General features: G+C 44.7%; 1 pseudogene; it reads right to left on the bottom strand.

The window, feature by feature from the left end:
• LOC123990595 overlaps nt 1-8011 on the bottom strand; it is a 71894-nt pseudogene extending 63883 nt beyond the window's left edge.
• Between the last annotated feature and the right edge of the window lie 2987 nt (nt 8012-10998).

The raw sequence follows: 10998 nt of genomic DNA, 5'->3' as shown, positions 1-10998 counted from the left end.
GTTTTTCAGTCTCTCGGTCCCAGCTTTGATGCACCTGTACTGACCTCGCCTTCTGGATGATAGCGGGGTGAACAGGCAGTGGCTCGGGTGGTTGATGTCCTTGATGATCTTTATGGCCTTCCTGTAACATCGGGTGGTGTAGGTGTCCTGGAGGGCAGGTAGTTTGCCGGTGATGCGTTGTGCAGACCTCACTACCCTCTGGAGAGCCTTACGGTTGAGGGCGGAGCAGTTGCCGTACCAGGCGGTGATACAGCCCGCCAGGATGCTCTCGATTGTGCATCTGTAGAAGTTTGTGAGTGCTTTTGGTGACAAGCCGAATTTCTTCAGCCTCCTGAGGTTGAAGAGGCGCTGCTGCGCCTTCTTCACGACGCTGTCAATGTGAGTGGACCAATTCAGTTTGTCTGTGATGTGTATGCCGAAGAACTTAAAACTTGCTACCCTCTCCACTACTGTTCCATCGATGTGGATAGGGGGGTGTTCCCTCTGCTGTTTCCTGAAGTCCACAATCATCTCCTTAGTTTTGTTGACGTTGAGTGTGAGGTTATTTTCCTGACACCACACTCCGAGGGCCCTCACCTCCTCCCTGTAGGCCGCCTCGTCGTTGTTGGTAATCAAGCCTACCACTGTTGTGTCGTCCGCAAACTTGATGATTGAGTTGGAGGCGTGCGTGGCCACGCAGTCGTGGGTGAACAGAGAGTACAGGAGAGGGCTCAGAACGCACCCTTGTGGGGCCCCCGTGTTGAGGATCAGCGGGGAGGAGATGTTGTTGCCTACCCTCACCACCTGGGGGCGGCCCGTCAGGAAGTCCAGTACCCAGTTGCACAGGGTGGGGTCGAGACCCGGGGTCTCGAGCTTGATGACGAGCTTGGAGGGTACTATGGTGTTGAATGCCGAGCTGAGTAAGCATTTCACTGTAAGGTCTACACCTGTTGTATTCAGCGCATGTTACGAATAAAATGTGATATTGGAAAATTAAAGAAAGAGATGTTAAGACTATTGAGATACACCCCAGTAGCCATAGAACACATTACCTTCCTCCTCAAATGGACCTCTTCCCAGAATCCCCTCTGACTCCTTCTTGGAGCACAGCTTAAAGAACTCTGTCAGGAAGTCACCTGGGATGGAGAAGATGATATCATCACTAGTTACCATAGCCACAAAGTCATAAAACCCCCTTATTTCTACAATTTATCTTCTTAAAATGTGATTTTAAACCTACTCCTAACCTAAACTCCTAACCAAACTGCTAACCGTTTGCCTAACCCTAACCTTAAAGATGCACTATGCAGACATTTTTACTTTCATACATTTCTAAGATATAGCCAATTTTGACTTTGTGGCAGTGGTAGCAAGTGACAACCAGAAGATGACGTTTATTTAAAATTCAAAAAGCTTTTTTTCGTCCATCAAATTTGACATTGAGTAAGTCAACATCTGAGTGAGCCTTTGGAACTCCCTTTATATACATCTGATGGACGAGGGAGCATTTTAAACCACATTACATGGACACTCATAATATTCTATAGGATTTCTATAATGTAGGATCAGTATTTCTGTGAGGGGGGTCTAACTAACCGAGCAAGCACGTGGGGTTGTCTGTGCTCCTGACTCGGACTGACAAATGAGGGGCCTGGAGTGGGTCCAGGTCACTGTGAGGTCACACAGAGAGCACATAAGGTCAGACCACACAGGGGAGGGAGGTAAACTGGCCCTGGGTCAGATCAGTGGTTCACATTTACCATTATAGTAAAGATTAGGCCTGAATATAGGCTATTAAACACGGGGCTCTGGCGGGAAGAGAAGAGTCATTGTTATTGTGGTTGACTTTACAACCAGATATTGACCTGGTGTTCATTTAGAGACTATATAGTGGAAAGTAATTACCAGATAATTATCTATTGACTTGTTGCTTTATTTTGGATCCTTGAAATAAGAACCACTGAGTATCAGTTGCCATATAATATCTATTACCCAGTCAGCCAGTCAGTCAGTCAGGGAGGGTACCAATTCAGTTGACAAGTTGACCCGAGGCAAGTCACATCTTCTCTAAAACCCCAAAATATAATATCTAACATTTCTACCCCAGAACGCCCTAAGGGGATTCACCAATAAATACAACCAGCAAAATAAACCCCAAAACAGTCTTTGAAAGAGGACCATCTTGTTTTTGACAGGCTAATCTAAATGTTTCTGCATCCAGGTGTAGAAATCTCTGATTCCCTTCAAAGAAACTCTTTATACAATGGAGCTCAAGCACATTTAGGATTGAGGGACTTGAAGAAAAACACCGTTAATATGAAGCGATGGCTCACTGAGCACCATTTCATCACTAAACTGAAAAGCGTAAAATCATTCAGCATGAATTAATTTCAGCTTTAATGCAGTTGAACGAGAGCGAGCGGTGTTGCTGGGGCTGAGGTACTTGTTATATCCTCTCCCACACACCTCCTCCACAATCGCCCTCTCAACACCTACTCTGTCTGGCACACAGGATATTAATATGGGGAACAACCTTTCAGTGTTCCAAAGGTATGGAGAACTTGTTTTACTGACCTGGATGTTCTTTCTTTCTCTCCCATCTACCTCAATGCTCACTTGCTTTATAAGCTCAACCAGGATAGGGATTCTATTTATTGAAATATATTTATATATATATTTGCTGTCATTTGGTAAGAGGATAAACAATGTTCTTGATAGATCGTATCTCAGGCTGTTAAGATGTTCCATCAATGTGTGTCAACCAGCAGGTCAGAGGGGAGGGAGGGAGTGTGGTGGTTGACACTCACAAGTACACATCGTTATCCACCATGATACCTTCTGTCAGATGGGGCCAGGTGGTCAATAGGTGAAGCTCACTGAGACAACAATGAAAGAAAATACATTTTTTTTTGTTTTGCTTTATAAACGTCTCACTATAAGCTACAGTTTGGTCAATAATTAATTATAGGCTCATGCAAAAGATGTCAAGAATACACGTGAACAATGAGATAAATCTCTAAATCAAACATGCTTTGACATGTCGTCATGGCTACATCAGTCCTACCTGATTGGATCCTCACACCCTCCGAACGGCAGCTTCCCAAACTCCACCCCTCCCACCTCCCCTCTGAGGAGACCGTCGAAGTCTGGAGGCAACGGAAAAAAACACACAAAAAACACACTTTCACCTTTTACAGTTCAATAATGACTTTGATTCAACTCCCAATACTTTCACTTAGAGGTAGCAAGAAGAACCAAAACTGTGAACACTTCCTATGCTTTTTCATCCTCAATGCCTTGAAGGCAGGCAAATTCATAACAGTGCAAACTAAAGGACCAAATATACTCTTGTGTCAAATATAAAAACCTCAAATTGACCCTCCACCCACTGCCATTCCTCTCAGGTCCCATTCAAGAGGAGCAGAAATATTGTCAGTTTGTGAGCCGTTTAAAAAGCTCTCCGACCTCCGACCTTGTACCGCCTTCCCAGCACCACTCAAAGACTCTAGCATCTATTTGCAACACTAAAATGTACCCCAGAGAGCAGCACTTAATATAACTGTGGGAAGAACCATCCACTATTGAATTTGGAGCAAAGAGAGAGTGAGTGGATTATATCAGTTTGCTAAAATGTTGGTCACGAGCACGTAGGCGTTGAACGACCAACGCTTCCAAAACGCCCTATGGGCTAGCCTAGTGGGGTACGAAATTATTGACACCCTTGATAATGATGACTGTATAAACTGAATATTTCAAATACTGAGCTATAATGCATGCTATTTTGCTTACACCGGTCCTGGGGCCCTTGTCAACAGCGTCATTGAAATGTAAAGAGTACCAGGACATTTTAGCCGAAAACCTGGTTGCCTCTGCCAGGAGGCTAAAATTGGACGCAAGTGGATCTTCCAGCGAGACAATAACACCAAGCACACAACAAAATCCACAAAGAAATGGTTCATTCACCACAAAATAACACATTTGCAAAGGCCATCTCAGTCTCTGGATTTGAAACCCATTGAAAACCTGTGGTTTGAATTGAGGAGGGCCGTCCATAAGGGCAGACGAATGATATCAGGCATCTGGAAGGATTATGTGAGGAGGAATGGTCTAGGATCCCTCCCAATGTGTTCTCCAAATCATTAAACATTTGAGAAAAAGGCTCAGTGCCATTTTCCTTGCAAGGTGAGCTATTGAAAGGTATTGAAAACAGGGGTGTCAATCATTTTGACCCCTCCGTTGTTGAGAGAGAAAAAGTAGTATTTGTTAAACAAAATATTTTTCTCTGAGCAATTGTATTAATATGCATTTATATAAATTTCCACTTTTTTTTGCATACAATATAGGTCAGTATTTTTATGATTTATTTTATTCAGTAATTTTTTTCTCATCTTTATGAAGAGTGTCAATAACTTCAGACCCCACTGTATGTCTAACACCTATTAGATTTCTGACTTGATATATCAGTTGCCCTCCAAACTCCTTCCTGTTTCATATTTTGTGGTTTTACTGAACAGATAGGATGTGGTTTTACTGAACAGATAGGATGTGGTTTTACTGAACATATAGGATGTGGTTTTACTGAACAGATAGGATGTGGTTTTACTGAACAGATAGGATGTGGTTTTACTGAACATATAGGATGTGGTTTTATAAAAGCAGACAGGAAAGGTAGGAGAAGTGCGACTGGGCTGGATTCAAACCCACATCGAATCTCTGGTATATAAGTGTGCCGGAGTTAGCGGCACGAATAACTAGACACATTCCTTCCTGTTTCGTGGGCTGAGTGGTTGTTGTGTGTACCTGGGGGCAGCTGAGGCCAGGAGTACTGCTGCCAGTCCTGCAGGACGTACGTGAAGCGGATAGCGATGTTGATGGGAGGAAGAGGAGACAGGGGACAGACCTGAAGAACAACAGAGGAAATAGAAACATAAATAGAGACAAGGTTATGTAATATCTTGTGCTATCCATCATATCTAGCAGGGGGCTGGGTACCCAGACAAAGGTTCAGCCTAGTGCTGGACAGCAACATAAAACATGCTTATTAATGAAGATTCGCCATTGAAAGTGAATCTTAGTCAAACACTAGGCTTACTCTCATCCAGGGAAACTGGACCTACAGTTAGTCTGGGGTGACCCATGTGAAAGAGCTAAAAGGTTCATGTTAGGCATGAAGTCAATTAGACCAGGTCCTTCCATACTCACCGTCTTGGACTTAAAGATGTCCAGCAGGCCTGAGAGGTGGTTGTATTGTCTGGGCACCTTGCGGAGGTGGACCATCTCAGGGTCTGTACGCATCCCCGGTCCCTGGCACTTCCCATGGTACATCCTCCTCCACTTCTGCTGGACCTGAACAAACATCGGCACCTGGCTGTACGGCATCCACAGGGGAAATAGAGAACTTTAAAAAAGGTTAGGTCACTTCAAACGTTGATGTTTTGTGGGAGAGCAGCCACACGTTGAAATCCTGTGGCTACTGTAACTACTCTCCGTTCTTGTGTCAAGATGAGTTTGTCACATGCCATCGGCAGTTAAGATCCAGCTATAGAAAGATTTCCGATTTGACTAATCTTTCAATTGGTTTGGGATTGAGGCATACATTTGGACCTGCACAACAGATGACGTTTGATTTTAAAGTGATCCCTTTAACTTTAGAGACATGCCAGGAATCTCTGGTATCAATGTGGAAGAGCAGCCACAGGACTGAAATCCAGTAACTCCCTCCACAACCCTATTCTACCACCACAGCTACACAGCAGCACCTGGTGCACAGTAGAGGAACTACAGACAAAACATACGCCACCTAGTGGATTGAACAAGTAAATAATTTAATAATGAGCTTTGTTCCATTTTTTACATTTACGTTAGTCATTTAGCAGACGCCCTTATGCAGAGCGACTTTCAGTAATGAGTACATACATTTTCATACTTTTTTCCACCCACATACTGACCTTGAATATTATTCTATTCAAAAGTATGTCATACTTTCTCTAATTGGAAGTCACAAACCAACATTATTCGTAATAAATGATACATGCATCAGTGACAGAACACGTGCTCATGAAGCTATGTGCTCATGAAGCTATGTGCTCATGAAGCTATGTGCTCATGAAGCTACATGCTGATGATCTGATACATGCTTCCTCTTACTCTAACCATGTGTTGTTAATGTCTCTCTGCCACACAGTAAACTCCCAGAGAGACAGTGAGACCAGATGACCTTGCTACAGAGCCACAGAGCTACAGATCTACTGCTACCATCTTCCATTCAGCCCAGTGTTGCCATGGTTACCAGCTGACCTACCGCAATACGTGATGCCACGGAGGGCTGTACTCACTTCCCACAGTGTTGCTATTTTAAAACATGGCTTGTGACATTATACAGAAACACACACAAAGAGAATGTTGCAACTAGCTGTGTGAATGTGTAGGAACCTCAGCATAGATTCATGATTAGCTATAGGACACATTGGCAGTATCAGCTCTTCTTTAATTTGTCAAAGCAAATTCTGTAACAAATTTGAACTTGATTTTCCAAAAGAACATAAACAGTTGCTGTATAACTGTGACTTATAGCAGTTACTGTTCCCAAAGAGACAGGTATATAATATTAGCTGAATACAGTATTCACTGTTGCTACGGTCACCTACCAGTCTGCATTGGCCAGAGAGATGGAGCAACAGTCACCTACCAGCCTGTGTTGGCCAGAGAGATGGAGCTACGGTCACCTACCAGTCTGTGTTGACCAGAGAGATGGAGCTACTGTCACCTACCAGCCTGTGTTGACCAGAGAGATGGAGCTACGGTCACCTACCAGCCTGTGTTGGCCAGAGAGATGGAGCTACTGTCACCTACCAGCCTGTGTTGGCCAGAGAGATGAAGCTACGGTCACCTACCAGCCTGTGTTGGCCAGAGAGATGGAGCTACTGTCACCTACCAGCCTGTGTTGGCCAGAGAGATGAAGCTACGGTCACCTACCAGTCTGTGTTGGCTAGAGAGATGGAGCTACTGTCACCTACCAGCCTGTGTTGGCCAGAGAGATGGAGCTACGGTCACCTACCAGCCTGTGTTGGCCAGAGAGATGGAGCTACGGTCACCTACCAGTCTGTGTTGACCAGAGAGATGGAGCTACTGTCACCAACCAGCCTGTGTTGGCCAGAGAGATGGAGCTACTGTGACCTACCAGCCTGTGTTGGCCAGAGAGATGGAGCTACTGTCACCAACCAGCCTGTGTTGGCCAGAGAGATGGAGCAACAGTCACCTACCAGTCTGTGTTGACCAGAGAGATGGAGCTACTGTCACCTATCAGTCTGCATTGACCAGAGAGATGGAGCTACTGTCACCTACCAGCCTGTGTTGGCCAGAGAGATGGAGCTACTGTCACCTACCAGTCTGTGTTGACCAGAGAGATGGAGCTACTGTCACCAAACAGCCTGTGTTGGCCAGAGAGATGGAGCGACAGTCACCTACCAGCCTGTGTTGGCCAGAGAGATGGAGCTACGGTCACCTACCAGTCTGTGTTGGCCAGAGAGATGGAGCTACTGTGACCTACCAGTCTGTGTTGGCCAGAGAGATGGAGCTATGGTGACCTACCAGTCTGTGTTGGCCAGAGAGATGGAGCTACGGTCACCTACCAGTCTGTGTTGGCCAGAGAGATGGAGCTATGGTCACCTACCAGTCTGTGTTGGCCAGAGAGATGGAGCTACGGTCACCTACCAGCCTGTGTTGGCCAGAGAGATGGAGCTGCTATGGTCAACTACCAGCCTGTGTTGGCCAGAGAGATGGAGCTACTGTCACCTACCAGTCTGTGTTGGCCAGAGAGATGGAGCTACTGTCACCTACCAGTTGTGTTGGCCAGAGAGATGGAGCTACGGTCACCTACCAGTTGTGTTGGCCAGAAAGATGGAGCTACGGTCACCTACCAGCCTGTGTTGGCCAGAGAGATGGAGACAGAGCTGAGGAGTAGGTTGCACTTGGACTCACTGATAACTGCCTCCCATTTGGCCCCAGGGGAGATGACCACAAACTCACACATGCCACATACCTGCAAACACAGACTGGATACTTAAAATGTGCAATATGCAGAAATCTCTCTGCCATTTCCAAGTTGCAAAAATTTGAATAGTTTGCCTCATGTCAGTTTATGTGACAAAACAAGCAGTCATTGTGTAGAGAATCATTGTACCATCTAAACCATTGTGAAATATATTTCCATAACCAAAAATGTTGTATTTTCAGCTATTTGAAGCTGGTGTCCCAAATGAAAGTAAACGGTACAAAAACTAAACTGAAAATTGGGAAGCATAAAATTAGCACACATACAGTGAGCTCCTAAAGTAATGGGACAGTGACACATGTTTTGTTGTTTTGGCTCTGTACTCCAGCACTTTGGATTTGAAATGATACAATGACTATGATGTTAAAGTGCAACCTGTCAGCTTTCATTTTAGGGTATTTTCAATCATATCGGGTGAACCGTTTACAAATTACAGCACATTGTACGGCACATTGTACATAGACTGTCCGCTTTTGAGGACCAAAGGTATTGGAACAAATTCCCTTATATGTGAATTAAAGTAGTAAAAAGTAGTGTATTTGGTCTCATATTCATAGCACACAATGACTACATCCAACTTGTGACTCTACACATTTGTTGGATGCATTTGCTGTTTGTATTGTGTTTCAGATTATTTTGTGACCAATAGAAATGAATATTAAAGAATGTATTGTGTCATTTTGGAGACACTTTTATTGTAAATAACAGTAGAATACATTTCTAAACACTTCTACATTAACGTGGTGCTAACATGATTACGGATAATCCTGAATGAATCGTGAATAATGAGTGAGAAAGTTAGACGCACAAATATCATACCTCCCAAAAATGCCAACCTCCCATGTTATTGTAATGGTGAGAAGTAGCATGTCTTGGGAGTATGATATTTGTACGTTTGTAACTTTCTCACTCATCATCATTATTCACGATTCATTCAGGATGATCTGGAATCATGGTAGCATTCGTATTAATGTAGAAGTGTTTAGAAAACATATTTGAAAACATTTACGTTAAGCCCTCATACCACCCTCATGGAGTCTGTTTCTGACCGTTTGAGCAGACACATGCACATTTGTGGCCTGCTGGAGGTCATTTTGCAGGGCTCTGGCAGTGCTCCTCCTGCTCCTCCTTGCACAAAGGCGGAGGTAGCGGTCCTGCTGCTGGGTTGTTGCCCTCCTACGGCCTCCTCCACGTCTCCTGATGTACTGGCCTGTCTCCTGGTAGCGCCTCCATGCTCTGGACACTACGCTGACAGACACAGCAAACCTTCTTGCCACAGCTCGCATTGATGTTCCATCCTGGATGAGCTGCACTACCTGAGCCACTTGTGTGGGTTGTAGACTCCGTCTCATGCTACCACTAGAGTGAAAGCACCGCCAGCATTCAAAAGTGACCAAAACATCAGCCAGGAAGCATAGGAACTGAGAAGTGGTCTGTGGTCACCACCTGCAGAACCACTTCTTTATTGGGGGTGTCTTGCTAATTGCCTATAATTTCCACCTGTTGTCTATTCCATTTGCACAACAGCATGTGAAATGTATTGTCAATCAGTGTTGCTTCCTAAGTGGACAGTTTGATTTCACAGAAGTGTGATTGACTTGGAGTTACATTGTGTTGTTTAAGTGTTCTCTTTATTTTTTTGAGCCGTGTATATTTTGGACCTGAGAAATAGGCAGTTTCATTTGGGTATGTTTTTCATCCAAACCCTGCCCCATACTGCCCCCCCCTTATTCTCTTATTCTCATCAGTATTTTTTAAAACTGCACTGTTGGTTAGGGGCTCGTAAGTAAACATTTTACTGTAAGGTTGTTGTATTTGGCACGTGACTAATAACATTTCATTTGACCCAGAAAAGAGCCTCCAAAGCGAGACCACACAGACCTCGAGAGTTTGGTTCGCTTGATTTCCGTGGACCAGTTCTCTTATTTAAGACAATGTGAATGCAAAGCTCCCCAGGTTCACTTGTCATTATTCCAGCATCACAAACTAAACTACTGCATCACTGTTTCCCCTGCTATAACCCCTCACACTAAACTACTGCAGCACTGTTTCCCCTGCTATAACCCCTCACACTAAACTACTGCAGCACTGTTTCCCCTGCTATAACCCCTCACACTAAACTACTGCAGCACTGTTTCCCCTGCTATAACCCCTCACACTAAACTACTGCAGCACTGTTTCCCCTGCTATAACCCCTCACACTAAACTACTGCATCACTGTTTCCCCTGCTATAACCTCTCACACTAAACTACTGCAGCACTGTTTCCCCTGCTATAACCCCTCACACTAAATACTGCAGCACTGTTTCCCCTGCTATAACCCCTCACACTAAACTACTGCAGCACTGTTTCCCCTGCTATAACCCCTCACACTAAACTACTGCAGCACTGTTTCCCCTGCTATAACCCCTCACACTAAACTCCTGCATCACTGTTTCCCCTGCTATAACCCCTCACACTAAACTCCTGCATCACTGTTTCCCCTGCTATAACCCCTCACACTAAACTACTGCAGCACTGTTTCCCCTGCTATAACCTCTCACACTAAACTACTGCAGTACTGTTTCCCCTGCTATAACCCCTCACACTAAACTACTGCAGCACTGTTTCCCCTGCTATAACCTCTCACACTAAACTACTGCAGTACTGTTTCCCCTGCTATAACCCCTCACACGAAACTACTGCAGCACTGTTATAACCCCTCACACTAAATACTGCAGCACTGTTTCCCCTGCTATAACCCCTCACACGAAACTACTGCAGCACTGTTTCCCCTGCTATAACCCCTCACACTAAATACTGCAGCACTGTTTCCCCTGCTATAACCCCTCACACTAAACTACTGCATCACTGTTTCCCCTGCTAACCCCTCACACTAAACTACTGCAGCACTGTTTCCCCTGCTATAACCTCTCACACTAAACTACTGCAGTACTGTTTCCCCTGCTATAACCTCTCACACTAAA

This window comes from Oncorhynchus gorbuscha, linkage group LG01 (assembly GCF_021184085.1).
Source record: "Oncorhynchus gorbuscha isolate QuinsamMale2020 ecotype Even-year linkage group LG01, OgorEven_v1.0, whole genome shotgun sequence".
In the NCBI taxonomy this organism is placed as follows: domain Eukaryota; kingdom Metazoa; phylum Chordata; class Actinopteri; order Salmoniformes; family Salmonidae; genus Oncorhynchus; species Oncorhynchus gorbuscha.
This window is presented reverse-complemented; position numbering and strand designations above follow the sequence as displayed.